The sequence below is a fragment of the Bos javanicus genome, chromosome 14 (assembly GCF_032452875.1).
Source record: "Bos javanicus breed banteng chromosome 14, ARS-OSU_banteng_1.0, whole genome shotgun sequence".
Lineage (NCBI taxonomy): Eukaryota > Metazoa > Chordata > Mammalia > Artiodactyla > Bovidae > Bos > Bos javanicus.
The window spans coordinates 13498148-13522564 of NC_083881.1; the positions used below are offsets into that span (position 1 = coordinate 13498148).

Sequence of the window (24417 nt, forward strand, 5' to 3'; positions counted from 1 at the left end):
ACGACTGAATGATCAGAATTAATGTTGGTTTTCCTTCTTTCTCCCATCTTTCTGGCTCTCATGGAAGGAGCCTTGGGTAGAAGAGGATTCCCAAACATTGAAAATAGGCCTATATCTTATCCTCTGGCTTAGACAATGGCATTGTTTTTGCATATGAATACATGTGTTTGGTTTCCTTTCAGCAGGAATTGTTTTGACATCTTCTCTTGCCCTACCTCAAGTCAATATTTTCAAACTATACCTAACCCTGATCCGTTTTCCTTCTGGTTGGCAACCTGTCCTTTTTCAACCTGGTGCAAAGTTTTAGAAAAGAATGCCATTCTCATACATTCCAAGGAGCCACATGGAAGTGGGTGTCTATTGCTCTGTTCACTGTGGAGGGTCAAGAATGTGTGTCTGACACACCAGCCTGCTGGACATAAGTTACATCCTAAACCCTCTGTCTCCATAAATAACCCCTGGCAGTTTCATTACAGCCTGGGGTACCCCAGCTAACACTGGCAGCTAACTTAACACCAATCAATCTTTCTAATGTCTTTCATGGTTTGGTTTCATTAAGAGCCGAGGCCATCATTCACCCATGCCTGCTTGGCCACCATGTTGATTTGTGTCTCCTTATTGTGTGAACGCATATGCATCCCCGAAGACCCGAGATTTCCTCAGAAAGACAGTGCTGCTGAGTGCTCCCTATTTATGGCTTAGCATAAGAATATATATTGCCTTTTATTACATGGCCATTAGAGAGTAAAATCTGGGGAGAGATTTCCATTGGAGTGTAGTGAGCATAATTATAAACTTGGAGATGATGTGAAATATGCCCTTGCTAGAATATTCACTGAGTTTTCAAAGAGGGTTTTCTTCTGGTGACACCAATTAATCATGGCCCATGTGAGCCCATGATACTCCCCCCTCCTCGTTATTCCTGTTTTCCAGGCTTTGTTTAGCCCTTGTCTCTGTCCCTGTATCTAGCCAAGAATTGGCCAATTTGAATGAAAAAGAGACCATTGATAGGTCTCTGGTAAAACCTCAGCAAAAGGAGTGTTTCTCTGTCAGTTTTGTGTAGGATTCTGAGGTGAAAATCTAGGTCTTGGGGGAGAGAGGAAGTAAAGGGAATGAAAAAAAAAAAAAAGCCTCTGTAATAGAGGGTCCAGGAACCACTTTATCCGGCTCAGCACGAATACCTGCAGCATGGGCACAGCCTGCCCCCCAACCCCCCAGAGCACCCTCTTTTAGTGAAACTGGGGGTGAGGAAAATTGGTACTTAAGTTAAAGCTTCAACCAAGCAGTTTTTGATTACATAGCTAGAATTTGCTCACCAGATCCTCATGGTTCATACTAACCTTGGCAGGGTCTCAATGGCCATTTTTCACACTTGACTTATTCTTGAATAATTTCTGAAACACATTAAGCCTAGAAAGCTTTCCCTCTAACCTCACTCACGCATATTTTTCTTTGCCTCTCTACATTATCCCTAAGCCTCTTCGGGATTTTTATCATAAAGGCCACAGGAGAGCCCATTCATCTTTTCTGCCTACATTTGTGTGTCCACTGTGGACATCAATGGGTGGGCTGAAATGGGCTTACTAAGGCAGGCAACTGAGGGGTGGATAGAACCTAATCTTCCCAGTCTTGTCCTTTCCACCCACCTGCTCCCTTAGCTTGTGTCAGCAATTAACTCCCCCTTCCCCACACCTCCATCCCTTCCATATCCCTAGTGGCTTCACACAGCCAGCTCTCCTCTGTAATCCCTTGCTTCTCTGTCCATCACACAAGCACAAACCTTGATTAGTCTCTACACTCTCTATGACAGAAACAAAACTAAACTAAACACAAACAATTATAGCAACAAACCCTTCTGGTCCCTTTGCTTTCTGAATCAATGATTTGTGACTGAGTGTGTGTGTGTGTGTGGGGGGGGGCGGGTATCTTAGGATGATGCTGAAAAAGTAAAATCAGAATCTGTAGTAAGGGAGTGTACCTTGAGGCCACATTCAGCATTGTGATTTTACATTTAGAAGATACAGCCTCCCTAGCAAAAACCTGGTTTTATTATCTTTATTACACAATGTAAACAGAATTCGATAAGACCTGGAGAAGACTCCAGGAAAATGTCTTCTTTTTTCATTTTATGAAACAAGTTATACAATGTAAATATGACTTGGAAAAACTGGACAAGAAAGAAAAGTAGTTATCTGCCATTACCTGAGAGAAGGTTCACACTGCCTTGATGAAGGGATAAACACTTTGAGAGAGTGTATAAGGATTGTGTTTATCCATTTGTTTCACTCGTTGGGTCTGTTTGGTTAATGAGTTACCCCTCACCATATCCCCTCACCAGGATTGTTTGTAGTGAAATCCTGGTAACCTCTACTAACAAAGCAGTTTGATAGTAAGGGCTGAAAAACCAGAAATGGTGGCAACTTGAGCACTGAGCAAGTTTTCTGATTCATTTCTTCAGGGGTTAAGAAGTTTTCTATCCCATGCTCAAAAATGACCAAAACATCAATGCGTGTCTTCCTTTCCTTGGTTTAAGATATTTGCCCCTGCTTGAAATGGAAGTATCAGTAGGAGATATTGTTCTTTTAGCCAAATTTTAGTCACTATCAGCTCAGAGTGACTGGGTTCCGTCCTAAGAACAAAAGGATGTGAGCAAAGCATGGAGAGGGTGTTAGTACAGTGAGCAGTTAAAAGAGGGAAGGGAGGTGTCCAGATTGATTTTGTGTGTGTGTGTGCCAGTACTTCTCTGCTCCTTATATCCTTATTCTTTGCCATGTAACAAAGTTGTTCTTCCCTTGAAAGGATAGGGTTGGGGGTCTGCAAGGAGATCAAACCAGTCAATCCTAAAGGAAATCAACCCTGAATGTTCTTTGGAAGGACTGATGTTGAGGCTCAAACTTCAATACTTTGGCCACCTGATGCAAAGATACGACTCACTGGAAAAGACTCTGATGTTGGAAAAGATTGAAGGCAGGAGAAGAGGGCAGCAGAGGATAAGATGATCAGATAGCGTCACCAACTCAATGGACATGAATCTGAGCAAACTCCGGGACATAGTGAAGGACAAGGACTTTGGTGTGCTGTAATCCATGGGGTTGCGGAGTCAGACACAACTGAGTGACTGAACAACGATGACAGAGGAAAAGTTTCATGACACTGGATTGGGCTACAATTACTTAGATATGACACTAAAAGCTCAGGCAACAAAGGAAAAAACAGATAAATTAACTTCATCAAGATTAAAAACTTTTGTTGTATCAAAGAACAATATGATAAGATCAGGCACATTCAGGGTGATAGGACCTTAGAGACAAAACATAGTTTGGACAGAGTGAAAGGCAACCCATAGAGTGGGAGAAACTATTTTCAAATTAGATACCTGATAAGAGATTAATTGGGAAAGGAAATGTCAACCCACTCCTGTATCTTGTCTGCAAATTCCATGGACAGAGCAGCCTGGCGGGCTACAGTCTATGGGGTTCACAAGAGTTGGACATGACTTGGCAACCAAACAACAACAGATGAGATTATTATACAGAATATTTAAACAGCCCCGCAACCCAAAACAACAACAAAGCAAACACCCCTATTAAAAAATGAACACAGGACTTTAACTGACATTTTTTCCAAAGAAGATGTACAAATAGCCAGAAAGATGCTCAGAATCACTAATCATTAAGGAAATGCAAGTTAAATCCACAATGAGCTACCACTTAATACCCATTGGGATCATTATTATTAAAAAAAATAAAATAACAAGTGTTAGTGAGGATATGGAGAAATTGGAACTTTTATGATGTGCTGGTAGGAAGGTACTGTTATAGCCACTTTGAGGAACTGAAAAATGGCAGTTCCTCGAAAAAATTAAATTGAACTACCATATGATTCAGCAGTTCTTTTAACTATGTACACCAAAATTGAAAACACGGATTCAGATACTTATACACTCATATCTGTAGCATTCAGTTCACAATTGACAGAAGGCAGAAGTAACCAGTGTTAGTTGACGGATACATGAATAAACAAAATGTGGTATACACAAAGAATGGAATATTATTCAACTTTATAAATGAAAGAAAATCTGATACATGCCAAACATGGATGAACCTTGAAAACCTGCTGAGATAAGCCAGTCACAGTACTGTGCACTTAAAAAGGTAAAAGTTTATGTTATATATAAGAAGAAAAGTGGAATTGCTCAGTCATGTCCGACTCTTTGTGACCCCATGGACTGCAGCCTGCCAGACTCCTCTGACCATGAAATACTCTAGGCAAGAATACTGGAGTGGGAAGCCATTTCCTTCTCCAGGGGATCTTCCCAACCCAGGGATCAAACCTGGGTCTCATACATGGCAGGCAGATTCTTTACCATCTGAGCCACAAGAAAAATATACATAACATATATATATATACACACACACATATGTTATATACATATATGTATATAGTGTGCATATTATATATATATATATTATGTATATTTGCCACAACAAGAGGTGGGACTAGCCATAGAAGAGGAGGAAGTGATATTCATTGGAAGGACTGATGCTGAAACTGAAGCTCCAATACTTTGACCACCTGATGTGAAGAGCTGACTAACTGGAAAAGACCCTGATGCTGGGAAAGGTTGAAGGTAGGAGGAGAAGGGGACAACAGAAGATGAGGTGGTTGGATGGCATCACTGACTCAATGGGCATGAGTTTGAGTATGCTCTGGGAGATAGTGGCAGACAGGGAGGCCTGGCGTGCTGCTGTTCATGGGTCGCAAAGAGTTGGACACAATTGAGCAACTGAACAACAATAAGCCATAGAGAGGAGGAAGTGATAGTGTGCAGGACTGATCCTAGACTTTGTGAGGCCTCCTGTGCTTCTGCTTGCTGTTTTGAGCCATAGCCAAAACATAGCCATTGGGATGCCCTTTCAGGCTAAACCCTAGAATGACTAAGCACGCATGGAGCGAATTGAATCCATGCCTCAGCTAGGAATCAGGATATCTGTATCCACAGTTTAAGGTGGAACCATCTAGATGAACCCTGCCTAGGTTAGCCAACTCTTGATGACCTGCAATTGGTTAAATGAGTTTAATAATTATTATTGAAGCCTCTAATTTTGGAATAGTTGTTACACAGCCATGTTGGGAAGCAAGAATTAAGGTGGAGAAGAGAAAGTCTAGTAGAGTACTCCATGAAAGAGCAATACTTTTAGCCTCATAATTGTCCCAGTGCCAGCCATTTCTCCTCTAGTGAAGGTATGTTTAATCAGGGTTATCTCTGAGGATCACCAAAATTTCCCTTGCTGCTTCATCCATAGACTAAAAATAGACTCAAGTGCGTTAGTTCTGTTCGATGCCTATGTATCAACCACTAGCTTTGTCAAAACACTATTTATGTTGTCTTATGTGGCTCTTCATTGCTCTTAGGATAAATTCCTAGTTTCCTGATACAGCTTTTACATCTTACTTGCCTGGTAACTTCCTCTCCAGTGTCACCTCTTACTCAGTCCCTCTCATTTTTATCCCTCCTGTCATCTCTTAGTCTCTCTGTTTCTCTCTCCTTCCCTGATTTTTTTCTCTCATTCTTTCTTTGGGCTTTCAGATTTGGTACCCCTCTAACTGGAACATCCATCCACTCTGATATTTTTTCAAACTAGTTCCTGATCATCCTTCCATTAGGTCTTAATTTCAGTGTTACTTTCTTCAAAGGGTCTCCCATGAACCCTCAGAGCAGAGAAGATGGCACATACTCTGCACTGCCGTTGACCCCTGTAGCATCCTAACTTTACAAAACACATGCTTGTGCTCAATGTGTCTGTCTTGATCACCCCATCTTCTCAATTTAGCTGGTACCAAAACATAGGGGAAATGCAATATACTTTAGTTTAAAACACTATAATCAGATGAATTAATGAACCAAAGTTATGGCTCTGAGATCGCTGTGTTCTCTTGTCAAGATTCACTAATGGATTCTATTGGTCAAAATTCTTCACTCCAGCTTATAGAAATTTAAATTGAATAAAAACTTAAAGATCATATAATTCAATCCCAAATAAGCAAGCTGAAATTTCTTCGAAGATAATTTCCTGGGAGGTATTTCTGTGGTATTTCTAAACTGGCTGCTTCAAAGAGAATTATAAAATAATAAGTATTTTGCCCCTAACCTCTGGATTTACTAAATAGAGCATTTATTCTTGAACCTGCCTTTTAACTGAGTAATACAAGTCAGGGGCCCATCCATAGAAAAGGAAATTTATGGGCTTATGAATCTTCATTTGCAGTTCTTGAGAGTATAATGATGACTTCTGATTTAGACATTCCCCAGAGATGTGGCTGAGCTGGTGCTAAAAAACCTCAGCTATTTACTAGGATATCAATCCCTCTCATCAGGACATTAATTCCTAGGAATGTTTTAGTCTCTCAATTGGTAATTTCCATCACTCATTCCATGACTAGCAATTAATATTCATTAAGGGTCCATGCTGCTGCTGCTGCTGCTCCTGCTAAGTCGCTTCAGTCGTGTCCGACTCTGTACGACCCAATGGACGGCAGCCCATCAGGCTCCCCCGTCCTTGGGATTCTCCAGGCAAGAACAATGGAGTGGGTTGCCATTATCTTCTCCAATGCGTGAAAGTGAAAAGTGAAAGTGAAGTCACTCAGTCGTGTCCGACTCTTCGAGACCCCATGGACTGCAGCCGACGAGGCTCCTCTGTCCATGGGATTTTCCAGGCAAGGGCCCATAAGACACCTAATTCTCCCGTGTACTGGGCATGTATCTACCGGGGGTAAGAGAATTTGATCAAAGCACCAAATCTTCCTAGGTCATCTTATTAAATAGTCTTTTTTTTTTTTTTTTCAATTTAAGCAAGTTGTTTTACACTGTGACTTGATACACACACACACAGTTCCACTTCAAGGGTCTAATTGATTCATCATTGTGTTACATTATTATTCACTAAGTAATATATTATTTAATTATAATACATACAAATGAGATTATTAAATATTACTCACTAAATAATATAATAACTTATGAGAAAGTAATTTATAAATTCTGAAGAATAACATACATATTTCATAAAAGTTCTTCTAAGAGCATAAACTTGTTAATCAAATTCAGAAATATGAGGAAAAGTGGGCCTTCACTTTTCTGATCTGACTGCGTCACTCTCTGCTTGAGAATTCTTCAAGGGTAACCTTGGCATTGTAGGTGATACCCAAATCATCTTTCCGGGCCTGCTCCTGCCCCACCCCTCACCTTGTACCTTTGAGTTCCTGCTCATCCTCTCTCCTCAACCTAGGCAGCTTTTCCACCTAATGAACCCTTGTACTTTCCTCAAGGCCTAACCTGAAGTCACACTGTTCACAGGCCTTCCCTACCCTGTACTCCAGGTAGAAGATATTCCTCTCTGTACACGTTCATAGCATAACACATGCAGTCTTGGGACAGCCCCTCTCCATAGTGACAGACGTGTCTCATTCATCTTGCCATTTCCCAGCCCCTCAAAGAACGGCTACTCACAATGCTTGTTGCCTCCCATCTTGCAGCATTATAACCAACAAGGGCGTCCTTTTCCTTCCAGAAATGGTCCCTTAAGCCTATCATTGGTTTCAGAACAATGGGCTGGAGGGATGCTGGCCAGGGCTTGATCTAGGTTGGCCATTTCATATTGCAGTGGCTCCAGGAATTGGGGGCTTTAGGAAATAGACAATTCCAAGAGACAGGGGAAGACCCTGTATCCCACCTGGATATAGATTCCCATGCAGTGCACATTCACCATCATCCCCCAGAGAGATTTGGAAAGATCTGCTGTCATCCTGGGGCTTCCCTGGTGGCTCAGCGGTAAAGACTCCTCCTGTCAATACAGGAGCTGCAGGACATGCAGGTTCGATCCCTGGGTCGGGAAAACCCTCTGGAGAAGGAAATGGCAACCCACTCCAGTATTCTTACCTGGGAAATCCCATGGGCAAAGGAGCCTGGCAGGCTATTGTCCATGGGGTTGCAAAGAGTCGGACACTGCTGAGCATGCATGCAGGCATGCCACGATCTTCCTAGTGTGGATAGCTCTGTTTCCGCAGGTACCAGACCCTCCCCTCCTGGAACACAACCACTCTTGCAGTGATAGTGCTCTGAGCCCTGCTCAGAAACGAGGAGGAAAGGAAAATCTCGTTTGTGGAGCACATGCTGTGTGTTTATGAACATCAGCTCGTTATTCATAACATTCGACAGATGAGGTGACCAAAGTGCCGAGGTAAAGGCACTTGATTAGGATCACATACCCAGGGAACTGTGGGAGCTCCAGTCACTAGGACTCAGTCTCATCTTTTTCCACCTCCTTACCTTTGGAGAGATCTCTTATAAAATTCCACTCCAGTCACTTGATTAAATCTCCCTGGAAACCTACCCTAGACTTGTATGCCCCTAAGCAAAATGACAAGTGACTAAAGGGGAATAGAAATCATCTTTTAATCATCTTTAAGGCCATAGATGCACATAAATGACTTTCTGGGGGGAGTAACAGTGCTTTCAGAGGGCAATCTAAATTCTGGCTGAATACCATCAATAACAATAACAATAGAATAGAGAAAGCAGGGACCATGTGGAAAAGGCTGGTAAGGGCTTTAACACAGTCAAAAGTTTATATTCAGTGAGGGAAATTAATATTTCACATTCACTTTCTTTATTAGCTTAGACATCTGAAGGTCATGGGGAGAGTTTTTCAGGTTACCAGCCTGGCAGTCTTTATCTGGAGATGAGACACTGGGGACTCCCAAGGTGAGATAGAAGATATCCTCCAGGTAGCCAGATGAGATGACTAGCAAGGGATGGTACATAATAATTAGCAAGCTCATTACCACCTGCCATTTCAGAACTGCCTGTCAACCCAGATTCATCTGATGTTCAGTTGCTTTTTGTGAAATGAAGGAGAAGGGTTTTGATATTTTTCTGAAGGTCCACCTAACATTGGGAGATCAGTGTGTGTGTGTGTGTGTGTGTGTGTGCGCGCGCGCGCGCGCGTGCGCACGCACGTGTGTGTGAATTCCTGATCAATTGAGAGCTGCTCCGGTGGGGGCTGTCTTATATTTAATTATACTTTGAGTGAAGATTAATCAGTTAAACAGGATTTCCCGGGGCTCTTCTGGAATGTGGAACATTGAAGAAGACAGTGAAGCGGGTCAGGAAGCTCAGCATGAGCCTTTTAAATATTTTATAAGGAAATAGGAAATAGTCTTTAATAGCAACACCTCTACAAGTATTGAATGGGTGAGATACACACGTGTTCATATGACTTTGCTCATGGTTGGATTGTCAGCTGCATAGTCAGAGTTGGATGAGATACAGCCTTTCATGGAGTATTTGTTGAGAGCCAGGGAAACTTGGGAAGATGACTAGAAGATGAACATTAAAGATGAGCAGGGGTGCAGGGGAAGAGTGGCAGCTCATAGGTCTGCTTGTCTGTTTATCCAGAGACAGAAGGTTAAAAGTTGGTTGGCTTTTGGACCCTCTGTGTTGGGAAGTTTGGAAGACTGAATGCACTGGCTTCAGCCCCTGAGGTAGTAGAGGCTGGCATTTATTCTATTAATAGCTATGCTTTGGTCTTTGCATAGACGAAAAATCACAATGCCCTGCATGTCACATGTTTCCATCTTGTTTCCTTCCACCCAGATAAGTACTCTGGGTTACAAGTTCAATAGTAGGGGGTTCATTTATTCTCTTGATCATTCATTTACTTACATGTTCATTCTATTTTTCAGCATATATTTTACTCAATAAACTATTTTGGACAACTTATTCTGTGCCAGGCATAGCATTAGCTCCTGAGGACACAGAAATGAAAATACACAGTCTTGTCCCACAGGGAACACAGAGGCTCTGCAGATAGTATATGAATTTCAATCTATCTGGGGAAAATCTCCGTAAACAACTGTTCTTCTGGTGTCTTCTGTAATAAAGGCATATCAAATATGCTTCAAATGCATACTTTCTATGATCACAGGCCTTCACTGATGCTGTTTCCTGCCTGAAACATCTTAATCATCCTACTTGTATGCCAGGATCCTCATCTGCCCCCGTTCCCTCCACAAAGCCTTCTGACCACTTGGGTAAGACTGTTTCCATCTGCATTCACTGAAACTATCTCTGATCTGTTTTGGATGTGAACTGCCTTGCGTGTGACTTAATTGCTTTAGAGGATTGTATTCTGGACAGCAGAAATGTTATATGTCTATGCCTTATAGAGCAAAGAGCTTGTAACACATTCTGATGCTTTTAAATGGTTAAAATTCTTTGACCCGCCTCATTTCAAGAGGTGATGCCTGATACCCTTACCCTTGCATACGGGCTGTACTTTGCCACTTGCTTCTATTAAACAGAATAAAGCTGAAGTGATGGTGTGCAGTATCAGAGACCAGGTACCAGAAGACACTGTGGCTTATTGCTTGCTGTCTTTCGAGTCTCTCCCTCAAGGAGAAAGCAGTGACTACGTCATGAGGAAACTCAAGCAGGCTACAGAGAGGCCAAAACAGAAACTGTGGGCTCCTACCAAACATCAGACTAATTTTCCACTGATGCGAGGGGGCCACATTGGAAGCAATTCTTCCAGTTCCATTCGAGCTTTCAGATGATGGTGCCTGAACTGATAATTTTTGACTACAGTCTCATAAACAATTCTAAGGCAGACCACTCAGTTAAGTCATTCCTGGATTTCTGACACTCAGAAAGTGTTGAGATAGTAAGTGTTTGTTATTTTAAACTATTCTCTGCAACTCTGCATTCAGTTGGGTATATCTTTCCCTTTCTCTTTTGCCTTACATTTCTCTGCTTTTCTCAGCTATTTGTAAGACCTTCTCAGACAACCACTTTACCTTCTTGCATTTCTTTTTCTTTGGGATGGCTTTAGTCAACAATTTTAAGCTATAAAATACGGACGTAATCTGGTATACAGCAATAGATTACCAATATCCAATACTCATGTATTGTTGTTGTTGTTCAGTCACTAAGTTGTGTCCAACTCTTTGTGACCCCTGAACTGTCACCAGCCCTCACTGTCCCTCATCATGCCCCAGAGTTCACCCAAGTTCATGTCCATTGAATCGGTGATGCCATTCAACCATCTCATCCTCTGCTGCCCTCTTCTCCTTTTGCCTTCAGTCTTTCCCAGCATCAGGGTCTTTTCCAATGAGTTGGCTCTTCACATCAAGTGGGAAAAAATTAGAGCACCAACTTCAGCATCAGTCTTTCCAATGAATATCCAGGGTTGATTTCCTTTAGGATCGGCTGGTTTGACCTCTTTGCAGTCTGAGGGACTTTCAAGAGTCTTCTCCAGCACCACAATTCAAAGGCATCAAGTCTTCGATGCTCAGCCTTCTTTATGGTCCAAGTCTCACATCCATACATGACTACTGGAAAAAACTATAGCTTTGATTGATTATAAGGACCTTTGTCAGCAAAGTAATGTATACTTGCTCATTAGAATACCAATGACATCCATGTTGCTGAATCCTATGGATACTTTTGAGTGTTCATTTTACTTGTATCAACGTGGCACTCAACACAGAAGTTGAATATGTCTTCCTTCTCTTTGAAGAAATTGTATGAAATATTCCTGGTATATAAGTCAAGGCTTTCATTAATCCCATTCTCCTTCTTACCTCCCCAGAGGTAATCATATCTTTCTACAGCTTACTTTCTGTGAGTGCAGCATTGTTAAGTTTATTCAAATTTATTAATGTCTATGTTGACATATGTAGTACTAGAACATTCACTCTAACTGGTGTCCACTGTTCATTCTATGACTATGCCATAATTATTTATTTGTTCTCCTATGAAGGCATTTAGATGATTTTCAGTTTTTCACTCTTATTAATACCACTGTGTTGTCATTCTTGTAGATGAATCCTTAATTCCACATGTAAGATTTCCCCAGGGAACACATTCATCTTTAACTTTCTAGTTATTATCAAAATAGTTCCCAATATGGCTGCGCTAATTCATGCTTCCATCTGATGTACATGTTAAGTCCTATTTTTCCTCATCCTTACAAGACTTTTATATTACAAGGCTTCTTTTTCCCCCCTCTTCCTTCCTTGCTTCCTTTGAATCTAAGTTATAGCTCTTATTTAATCATTCATTTTGTGTTTCTTAGCTAGTTACATTTCTTTATCTATGACATTTATTTATATATATTGCCCATTTTTTGCCTTTGGTCACATACATTTTTTGGATTGATTGATGAGAGTTATTTACATATTTTATATACTAATGTTTTCTTAAATAAATGCACATCTTGTCTGAGACTTGCTTTATTAAAACTGTGATATATTCTATATGTGGAAATTAAGGATTTTATGGTGTAGGCAACTGTAAAATCTTTTGTAGTTTATGCATTTTGTGTCCTGTTCATTCCATGGCATGAAAAGAAATGATGGTGTGCAGTATCAGAGGCTAGGTCATAATTATAAATTTTTGTATACATACATTTACAATTGTTACACATTTTTGTATATGTAAATTTTATTTCTTCATATTTAGGTCTTAACATATAATGTTGACATAACTGACAGATAACATTGTGGAAGTTTAGGTATCAGATCGGATCAGATCAGTCGCTCAGTCGTGTCTGACTCTTTGCGACCCCATGAATCGCAGCACGCCAGGCCTCCCTGTCCATCACCAACTCCCAGAGTTCACTCAGACTCACGTCCATCGAGTCAGTGATGCCATCCAGCCATCTCATCCTCTGTTGTCCCCTTCTTCTCCTGCCCCCAATCCCTCCCAGCATCAGAGTCTTTTCCAATGAGTCAACTCTTTGCATGAGGTGGCCAAAGTACTGGAGTTTCAGCTTTAGCATCATTCCTTCCAAAGAAATCCCAGGGCTGATCTCCTTCAGAATAGACTGGTTGGATCTCCTTGCAGTCCAAGGGACTCTCAAGAGTCTTCTCCAACACCACAGTTCAAAAGCATCAATTCTTTGGCGCTCAGCCTTCTTCACAGTCCAACTCTCACATCCATACATGACCACAGGAAAAACCATAGCCTTGACTAGACGGACCTTTGTTGGCAAAGTAATGTCTCTGCTTTTGAATATGCTATCTAGGTTTGTCATAACTTTCCTTCCAAGGAATAAGCATCTTTTAATTTCATGGCTGCAGTCACCATCTGTAGTGATTTTGGAGCCCAGAAAAATAAAGTCTGACACTGTTTCCACTGTTTCCCCATCTATTTCCCATGAAGTGGTGGGACCGGATGCCATGATCTTCGTTTTCTGAATGTTGAGCTTTAACCCAACTTTTTCACTCTCCTCTTTCACTTTCATCAAGAGGCTTTTGAGTTCCTCTTCACTTTCTGCCATAAGGGTGGTGTCATCTGCATGTCTGAGTTTATTGATATTTCTCCCGGCAATCTTGATTCCAGTTTGTGTTTCTTCCAGTCCAGCACTTCTCATGATGTACTCTACATATAAGTTAAATAAGCAGGGTGACAATATACAGCTTTGACGAACTCCTTTTCCTATTTGGAACCAGTCTGTTGTTCCATGTCCAGTTCTAACTGTTGCTTCCTGACCTGCATACAGATTTCTCAAGAGGCAGATCAGGTGGTCTGGTATTCCCATCTCTTTAAGAATTTTCCACAGTTGATTGTGATCCACACAGTCAAAGGCTTTGGCATAGTCAATAAAGCAGAAATAGATGCTTTTCTGGAACTCTCTTGCTTGCTCCATGATCCAGCGGATGTTGGCAATTTGATCTCTGGTTCCTCTGCCTTTTCTAAAACCAGCTTGAACATCAGGAAGTTCATGGTTCACATATTGCTGAAGCCTGGCTTGGAGAATTTTGAGCATTACTTTACTAGCGTGTGAGATGAGTGCAATTGTGCGGTAGTTTGAGCATTCTTTGGCATTGCCTTTCTCTGGGATTGGAATGAAAACTGACCTTTTCCAGTCCTGTGGCCACTGCTGAGTTTTCCAAACTTGCTGGCATATTGAGTGCAGCATTTTCACAGCATCGTCTTTCAGGATTTGGAATAGCTCAACTGGAATTCCATCACCTCCACTAGCTTTGTTCGTAGTGAGGCTTTCTAAGGCCCACTTGACTTCACATTCCAGGATGTCTGGCTCTAGGTCAGTGATCACACCATCATGATTATCTGGGTCGTGAAGATCTTTTTTGTACAGTTCTTCTGTGTATTCTTGCCATCTCTTCTTAATATCTTCTGCTTCTGTTAGGTCCATACCATTTCTGTCCTTTATCTAGCTCATCTTTGCATGAAATGTTCCTTTGGTATCTCTGATTTTCTTGAAGAGATCCCTAGTCTTTCCCATTCTGTTGTTTTCCTCTATTTCTTTGCATTGATCACTGAAGAAGGCTTTCTTATCTCTTCTTGCTGTTCTTTGGAACTCTGCATTCAGAATAGCTATTTGTAAGGCCTCCCCAGACAGCCATTTCGCTTTTTTGCTTTTCTTTTCTATGGGAATGGTCTTGATCTCTGTCTCCTGTACAATGTCACAAACCTCATTCCATAGTTCATCAGGCACTCTATCTATCAGATCTAGGCCCTTAAATCTATTTCTCACTTCCACTGTATAATCATAAGGGATTTGATTTATGTCATACCTGAATGGTCTAGTGGTTTCCCCTACTTTCTTCAATTTAAGTCTGAATTTGGCAACAAGGAGTTCATGTTTTTGCTGACTGTATAGAGCTTCTCCATCTTTGGCTGCAAAGAATATAATCAATCTGATTGGTGATGTCCATGTGTAGAGTCTTCTCTTGTGTTGTTGGAAGAGGGTGTTTGTTATGACCAGTGCATTTTCTTGGCAAAACTCTATTAGTCTTTGCCCTGCTTCATTCCATATTCCAAGGCCAAATTTGCCTGTTACTCCAGGTGTTTCTTGACTTCCTACTTTTGCATTCCAGTCCCCTCTAATGAAAAGAACATCTTTTTTGGGTGTTAGTTCTAAAAGGTCTTGTAGGTCTTCATAGAACTGTTCAACTTCAGCTTCTTCAGCATTACTGGTTGGGGCATAGACTTGGATTACTGTGATATTGAATGGTTTGCCTTGAAACGAACAGAGATCATTCTGTCGTTTTTGAGATTGCATCCAAGTACTGCATTTCGGACTCTTTTGTTGACCATAATGGCCACTCCATTTCTTCTCAGGGATTCCTGCCCGCAGTAGTAGATATAATGGTCATCTGAGTTAAATTCACCCATTCTAGTCCATTTCAGTTTGCTGATTCCTAGAATGTCGACATTCCCTCTTGCCATCTCTTGTTTGACCACTTCCAATTTGCCTTGATTCATGGACCTGACATTCCAGGTTCCTATGCAATCTTGCTCTTTACAGCATCGGACCTTGCTTCTATCACCAGTCACATCCACAGCTGGGTATTGTTTTTGCTTTGGCTCCATCCCTTCATTCTTTCTGGAGTTATTTCTCCACTGATCTCCAGTAGCATACTGGGCACCTACTGACCTGGGGAGTTATTCTTCGTTGCGGTGCACAGGCTTCTCGTCGTGGTGGCTTAGCTTGTTGCAAAGCGCAAGCTTTAGGTGTGAGGGCTTCAGTAGTTGCGGCACATGGGCTCAGTAGTCGCGGCTCCCGGGCTCTCAAGCAGGGGCTCAGTACTTCGGATACAGGGGCTTAGTTGCTCTGCCGCATGTGGAGTCTTCCCAAACCAGGGATCGAACCTGTGTCCCCTGCACTGGCAGGCCGATTCTTATCCTCTGCGCCACCAGGGAAGTCATTGCTTTTTGCTTCCTCAGGTCTTAGTGCAAGGTTCACTTTTTCTAGGAAATCTCTCATGACATGCTTATGTTTGACGTGTCCATGAAACCTGTGCTTCTCCTATGATAGCACTTATTCTGTTTTAAGCTGGTACTTTAAAGATTATCTGCCAACACACTGGACTTGAAAATTCTGTGTGGAAAGTTTCCACACAAATCTGACTCACACTTATTTTCCAAGAACCTAGCCCAACATTCAGTGCTCAGTCAATAGGCTGGCAACGAGCATACTTTCAATCAGTGGATGCATATCCTTTCCCTTATAAGCACAAAATGTCTGTGCTTCCATTAGACCAGTAGCTATTCACAACTTTGGATGGAGATCGAGGTGGACTTCGCTTGGTATAGTAAATGTGTTTCTCAAGGAGTAAATTGAATTACGTTTAAGTGTTCTAAAAGAGATTGCTATTTAAAGGGTCCCTTTAGTAGATCTTTTCATAAAGTGAAGAATGTGATTAAAAAAGCATTGCTTATCCTTTTGCGTCTCCAGGCTTTTAGAGTCTGCAGAGCCTTGGGGTGGGGCGACTGTGCCTGCATGTGGTTGTGGGGTGTGGGGGTAGCAGTTCTTGCTAGACCTGAGATAAGTTTAAACACAGCTTTGATCATTAACCTAAGTGGTGCATTTTAATGAAATCAGACAGAATTTTCATCTCCTGTAACAAAGAACCTGCAGGCCAGTGCAGCAGGCATAAGAGAAGGCATCGGTTCAATCCCTGGATCAGGAATATCCCCTGGAGGAGGGCATGCAACCCACTCCAGTATTCTTGCCTGGAGAATCCCATGGACAGAGGAGCTTGACGGGTTACATTCCATAGGGTTGCAAAGAGTCAGACATGGAATGCACCCTACTCCAGTACTCTTGCCTGGAAAATCTCATGGATGGAGGAGCCTGGTGGGCTACAGTCCATGGGGTCGCTAAGAGTCGGACACGGCTGAGCGACTTCACTTTCACTTTTCACTTTCATGCATTGGAGAAGGAAATGGCAACCCACTCCATTGTTCTTGCCTGGAGAATCCCAGGGACAGGGGAGCCTGGCGGGCTGCCATCTGTGGGGTCGCACAGAGTCGAACATGACTGAATCGACTTAGCAGCAGCAGCAGCAGCAGCAGAGACCTAATATTAATATTTTAATCTTTTAATTTACTGATGAGAAAACTGAGACCACTTATTCTCTTCTTGGAAGAAATCTAGTATTTATGGGTAGTCCCTAGAATGACCACATCCCAGAATATCAGGACTGAAATCAACCTGTTCAACCCCCTCATGATACAAATGGGGAAACTGAAGCCCAGGTGGTAAGGAACCTTGTCAAGTCCAAATGATTATTTATTGATTAGCTGGACTGCAACATAGATCTTAGATCTCTTAGCCCAAGGCTTTCTCTAAGAGTTGATTTTCTATTCAGAAGTTACAGTCCCAGGATTCAGACCCAAGTACACATCCTGGTTGGGAATCCACAATTTGAAATCAGAAAGACCTGAATTTCAGTCCAAACTCCCCTACTAAACATCTCAGTGATTTTAGGTAGTTTACACTCTTCTGTTAGTGAGAGCCTCAATTTATTTGTTTGCAAAATAGAGACAGTTATAATGTTACCCACAAGGGCTTCCATTGTGGCTCAGATGGTAAAGAATCTGCCGGCAGTGCAGGAGACCTGGGTTTGATTCCTGGGTTGGGAAGATCCCCTGGAGAAGGGAATGGCAACCCGCTCCAGTATTTGTACCTGGAGAATTCCATGGAAAGAGGAGCCTGGTGGGCAACAAGTCCATGGGGTTGCAAAGAGTCAGACATGACTGAGGGACTAACATACACACACATATAGTGTTACCCTTTAGAGTAGTTATGCTGCCTCTTGTGAGGCAATGCATATGGGAAGCTTGTATGAGGGCCCAGTGTATAGAGGGAGCTCAGAAGCAAAGATAATGGTGACAGTGACAATGATGATGATTTTAATGATGTTGGATCTCTTGTTACTTCTTCTCACCCTTAGATGAAAGGACACAAGTCCATTTTCTGTAATCTAAGATTACAAAATAACTAAATAACTAAAAAATGAACCCTGAATTAAAACAATGAGCTAGAAAGAGATGGTTCTTATTCTGGAATAGAAAGATATTGACTGCATTTAAACTTGTTAAAAGTTAATGTGCTTGCTAACAGCCTCCAATCTAACAGAGCTGCTGTCTAGCTCATGCATCAGAAAAAGGACTGAATAGAGACTTACATGTTTTGTTTTGTTTTGTTTCTCTTTTCCAGTTCTGTTTTCACTTCTGCCTTAAAAATAAACAAATATCCAGGCCTCAAATTAGTAAGTGGTTCAGACGGTAAAGAATCTACCTGCAATGCAGGAGACCCGGGTTCGATCCCTGGGTGAGGAAGTTCCCCTGGAGAAGGACATGGCAACCTACTCCAGTATTCTTGCCTGGAGAATTCCATGGACAGAGAAGCTTGGCAGGGCTTCTGGGAGGGATCCATGGGATCGCAGAGTCGGACACAACTGAATGACTAACACTAGTACTACAAATTAATAAAGCAAAGCCTTACTTTAAATCCAACTCCCAGCAAAGGTCAGAGAAACATTCTCTAGGTTCCAGAGTTAAGGATGCTCACATTCTGACTGTCTTCTCTTCCTCTGTCTGCCAGCTTTGAATGCTAGGAAATGTGAGAGAAGAGAGTGAGTTTTGCAGCTTCCAGGCAAGCTGATGCCTAAAGCTTTCTGGTTCCCAAGAGAACATATTCTAAAGATCACTGTATTTTTCTTACACAATATCCCTATTTCTGCCTCTTTACATTTAAAAAGAAGATTTACCCTCTTGGCTGTTTCCCTATAGACTATCAGCTCACAGCACGGAAGGAGAGGGCACTGTCTTGTATCATGAGATGAAATTTGAGCATGACCACGGTCATTTGGAAGAGTGTCACAAAGTATTGGAGTGATCAGTGATGGCACTTAGGCTATGGTAATGGATTTCTACCTCGAATCTGGAAAAGGTTCTGAAGCATTGAACGACTTATGTTCTCTCTACCATTCAGTGTGACCTCCGATGAGGCAGACATCATTCAGGGTAAATACCCAGCAGTCACATTGTCATTGATCACCTGGCTGAACTGAGTGGTACTCACTCCTCCAGCTTTGGCATCACCCTTGCTTGGATCTTGGCATCTTCTTTTATTCTTTCATGTTGTCCTTGACTGTCTATAGTGACACTGCTACTTGGATGGAGGACTGGTCCCATTGCTGTCTTTTAGATGCTGGTACTGATGTTGCTCGGTGGTTGTTTGATTCCTTAGTCCTTCAACATGGTGAATGAAACTCTCAGTGCCCAAGCTGTCCCATACTTCTCACCATTCACCAAGCGTGTTGTTTTAACTCATCCATCAGGTTACCATCCCTTCTGCTGTAAGGATGCCAGGACAGTCCTCTTTCAGGGCCTCCACTAAACAGACAAAGCATACATCTCAGTCTAAGGGAAACAAACCATGGGGTGAGCAGCAACAAATTGGATTTCTTTTTAAAGTTTGCAGACCAAAACAGACTGTTTGTTTTCCCTAGAGAGTTTTGAGAAGAGAAAGGCTGTATGGCATAAGAGGTCGAGGGTTTAGTGTAGAGGGCCATTTTAAACCATGTGCAACTGGTGAGTAAATGGAACAATATTTGGAACAAAACCAGAACAGAGAAGACACATGTAAAAAGGCAGAGATGACATAAAAGAGGAGTGGAGACTGCCCCTTGTGTACTAGAGAGTGAACATGGCCACACTCCCATGTGTGTGGAGCCCCCTGGAGGCCTGGGAGTCAGACGCTACACTTTGAGACTCTCTTTTTCCTCCCCTACTCTCCCTTCCCCTGACCTCCCCTCTCTTTCACGTCTTTCTTTTCCTTCTCTTCCCCTCTTTCCCTTCCTTCTTTTTCTTTTGGTTTGGATAGATTAAGTAGGTTTGTTTTCCTTACAATTACAACAATGAGATGAAATTTCAGCAAATTTCAGTTGTCTTTCCAAGCGCACGTGACATATGCTTCCCTGTGCTTTCTCTTTGCATGTGCCAGCTCTCTGACATTTCTGCCTGTCCGCCTTTATTACCTGAGAAACCCATATGCACCCAGTCATTTTAGCCATTTAGTCAAAAAGAGTCCCCAGTCATTTTCTTGCATACTCTCCAGAGAAGGAATCTGACCGATGGGCTGTGGATTGGTTCCCACTCGTCAGATTTCACCCCTAGCAGTGTGTCCTCTCCTGTCTTCAGTAAGCTCTTCTTATCGCATCCCTCTCAGGATCATCATGCCTAACACCGGGATTAGCAGAGCTCAGGTGCTTGCCACATGCAGTGAATGACTGCTAGGACCTGAGGGGGAATAAAAACAAGGTACCTCAAAGTTACCATTTTCTTGCAATTTAAAATTTCATTTAGGGAAAAGTCTTTGCCTATATTGATTAGAAATCAATACAAACAGTGAAGAGAAGCATATGATAGATGATATTCATACAAGGAAAACATTGCCATCCTTACAATGATAAAACTTAAATACTGGCAAGAGAATCAATTTTCACGGTTACTTGTATTTACCACATTGGTGAAACCATTTACGGCAGAAGCAGCGACCTCCTGGATCGTTTTTCTTGGATCCCACCACAGCTGTGTGGTTATAGTGGTGGCCTGTGCTGACAGCACCTAAGTTGGCTAACGGGGCTGGGGAGTGTACGGTCAGCTGGGCTGTGTGTCCTCAGCGGCTTCAGTCGTATCTGACTCTTGGCAACCCCATGGACTGTAGCCCACCAGGCTCCTCGGTCCATGGAATTCTCCAGGCCAGAATACTGGAGTGGGTGGCTGTGCCCTCCTTCAGGGGATCTTCCCAACCCAGGGATTGAACCCACATCTCCTGAGTTTCCTGCATTGCAGGTGGATTCCTTACTGCTGAGCCACCAGGGAAGCTAGGTCAATCTAAATTTTCCTCTGAGAGTATTTTGACTTCCCAAGAGAGGGAAAGCAGTCATTCTTTTTGGGTCAGGTTATAAGAGGTGGGTTCTGAGAGTACCCAGCCACCGTATTTCATCTATATTTTACCTCTGCCCAAAAGATAAAGCCAGTATGAGAGACTAAGCATGATTCTATTCCAGGAGAGAGAAGCAGAAATGAGAAATGGATGGTGGCTTGGCTTCTAGTTATTTCTGAGACCTGCTGAAGCTCAGCCCTTCATGCATTTAAATGAAGTTTGCAATCAGTTGCCCTTTGTGTTAAATGTAAACCTACCTAAAGTTGGGTTTCTGTCACTGGTCACCAAGTATTCTGATTATATAGATGCTAACTATACCACTGGCTCCTTAGGACTGGCTATGCCTGATCTCTTTCCCCAGCATCTTGATTCGTTTTTCACCAACTCAAGAATACACTTTAGAATACAAGATAACCACTAATATTGGTAATACATTGCTTTTTGAAACGCTCACTATTGATCATGATAAGCCGTTATGCTGTGACTATAATGATTTAGACCCTGCCACTAACTACATGTGATGGCCTGGGCCAAGTCACTTCTCTTACCTGGGCCTCTGTTTCATCTGTAAGATGAAGTATGAGAATTAGATGCCATATATCTTCAAGTACAAGTTTTCATGGTATTAAATGAAAGTATTTAGAGACTAACAAAGGTTCAGAATCTAAACCAAGGATTGCCAATGGTCAGGCACAGTGTTCTCCAGGCTGGAGCTATGGAGGAAGCACAAAAAGGAATCTGAAATATTTGCTTTTTCAAGCATGCCTTCCTCTCATCCCTTACCCATTTTGATATACCCAGTGCTGGATCTTGGGAGAGAAGTTTGAAATAAACACAAAAATTACAGGCTAAAAGCACATTTATGGAGCAGGGGCCGAAGTGGAGGAAAAGGCTCTGGAAGCGATGAAACCAGATGAAACAGCCTTTCTCAGCCCAGATCCATGTTGCTCTGGCCTCTTGGTGTATCAAGTTACTTTGGATCTCTCCATCCTAGTTGATCCTTCATATCGTTACCAGGGTGATACTGCTGAAACTCAAATCCTACTGCAGCATCATTTCTGCTTAAAATTCTTCTGAGATTCCTTTTGCCTTCAGGAAAAGCCCAGACTTCTTTATGGCACATCAAAGCTACAAGGCCCCCATCACCGTTCTCATAGCTCAACGTGCCTGCCCACCCCCTCCAACCCCAATGCCTTGTGATTGCAGGACCTGCTGGACAGCTCCCTGCTTATGAACAAGCTAAGCTGTTCATCACCTCTGTGCCTTTGAACAAAGCAGTTTCCTCTGCTTGAGGCTCTCTTCCTCCTTCCCACCCTTCTCTCCCTTTCCTGCCTGGCAAATTCCTCTCCATCTTTTTTTGCAGCTAAAATAGCATCTTCCCCATGGAACAATCCCTCACACTCTCCTCTCTCAGGCATTCAGTCTCTGCTTCTGTTTTCACACTTCCCCTGGCTTATTGTTTTTATTTATTTGCATCTCTGCCTCCCTGAGAGACTGGTAACAACTTGAGGGTCTCGTTCATAGTAGGTCGTCAGACACTCATTGATAAATAAATGCTTCTGAGATACAGGATCAACCTAATTGTCTTCTTACTTATCTAAAAGGAAGGAGGCTAAAAGGTAACAAACATATGGGTTCCCTAAGGAAATCTCGTGAAGAAACATAAGTAAATGTCGAGAATTTGGCTTTGGGGTCATGGACAAAGCCCAGAATATATGTTTTTGGTTTCTGGTTTTTCAGACTCCTGGGGCCAATGACTTCTAGAAGCTGAGCTATTTGACTGCATTAGTCATGACGGCACATCACCTGGTGAAAATCAAAAGGCTGCAAATAACCTGTGTAGTGTTAGAAGCGTTCTTACAAGTATGATTTATGAAAATCTTAAAGGACTGTGGGAGAGGCACACTCATAGAGTGTGTGATATTCAGGTAACATTTTCAGAAGATTATGGCACTTCTATCAATCACTCTGACACCGAGTGTAATGGCCTCCACCCTCTCCTTGCTACATTCTTGTCTGATACACAGATAAAATACAGGATGGAAACGAATAATAAGATGTTTCCATGGTTCTGAAAAGAGGAACGTGTCTCTTACCTAAAAATGTCCAGTTGTTTAATGGCACCTTCCTCCTGACACGCAGGGCAGGCTGGCCTGCCTCCCTGTGTGCTCACAGTCCTGCGTACCTTTCCTTCCTGGCGGTGTACTCAGTTTTCAGTGTACGCTGTCAGCGCAAGTGTTTGCGTATTGCTCTTCTCTTTCAGTGGGTGGTACGCTCCGTATGGGCAGGGGTCACAGTCTTAATACCGAGCGCCGAGTCTGCCACTCAGTCGAGTCTTGCTGAATAAAGACGAGTAGAAGAACCTGTCCACATAGCATGTGCGTGCGTGTATATGTTGTGCGTCTGTGTACGTGGCGTGGGAAGTAGGGACTTGGGAGGTGGAGTACATGCAAGTGATCTGAGGAGCCGGATCTGTTAATTCTGGCCCCTTGATGCAAGTCAACAAGCTTCTTCTCCCCAACCCTGCCAGTTTACAAAAGCAAGCTGCAAATGCTCGTTAGTATTCTTGGCAAATATTCCTCAGACTGCCTTTTCTGCATGAAGACTACCCCATGCTTTACTTTCTGTAGTTTATGTTATGAGAATAATGGATTTTGTCAGCAGCTGTCCAGTAAGAATGTACAAGATCATTTGGAATGTGCTTTTAAAAAAATATGCAAGTGTCTCTTCCTTGTTTCCTTAACAACATAAAACAGGTTCATAGCAAGGGATGCCCTCTGCTTTACTGATTGAGAATCACTATTCCAGGTGATGGCTAAAGGCAAGCTCCAGATTCCTTGAGGGCAGAGACCACACTGCCTCTGCTTACCATCTCATCCTCGTTGTGGTATTTGGAAGAGTGCCTGACACGTGGCAGATGCATAGTAAACATTTGCTGGATGAATCACTGAATCTCCCTTTAGAGTCTGTATTTGTACCTGCTTTGAGTGGTCTGGTTTGAACTCTTGGCTCTGTACCTTAATGCCCCTCTCTGTCTCCCGAGGACATGACTCTCATCTTGGTTTGTTTCTTATCAGCTTACACCTCAGTGCTCTTTCCTGTGGTTTGAGCCATCTGTTTGTATCATCTTGGCATCTTCCATCATTTCAGGAGAGCACCCCCTGCCTCAGCACCCTGACTTCCTGGAGCAGGTATTTGCTCCTGCCTTTTGGCTATGGTCTAAGTCTGATTATCTCCCTCTTCTCCTCGGGGTGTGAGATCTGGAAATGTTCAAGCTCCTGGAGCTGTGCAATGCACACAAGTGATGTTTGCCTACTTAACTAATGCACTTGGTGGCATTTGCAGTCAGGTCGTTATTTGTTGAAAGGACACTAGATACGAAGGCTCAGGACTCACATCCTAGTCTAACACCTTCTCCTCGGACAGTGCAGTAGTCAGAGTTCTCCAGAGAAACAGAACCAATAGGATGTGCACACGCTGTTGTTCTTCTTCAGTTGCTAAGTCATGTCCGACTCTTTTGAGACTCCATGGGCTGCAGCATGCCAGGCTTCCCTGTCCTTCACCATATCCCTGAGATTGCTCAAACCCATGTCAGTGATGCCATCCACCATCTCATCCTCTGTTGCCTCCTCTTCCTCCTACCTTCAAT

General features: G+C 42.6%; 1 long non-coding RNA gene across 3 annotated transcripts in view; it reads left to right on the forward strand.

Moving 5' to 3' along the window:
* LOC133260350 (uncharacterized) overlaps window positions 1-24417 on the forward strand; it is a 163856-nt gene that overhangs the window by 82095 nt on the left and 57344 nt on the right. For all 3 annotated transcript variants that reach the window (XR_009740772.1, XR_009740773.1, XR_009740775.1), the window contains 2 exons: window positions 9987-10092; window positions 22509-22696. This is a non-coding gene — a long non-coding RNA (uncharacterized LOC133260350). The remainder of the gene's footprint in view (window positions 1-9986; window positions 10093-22508; window positions 22697-24417) is intronic.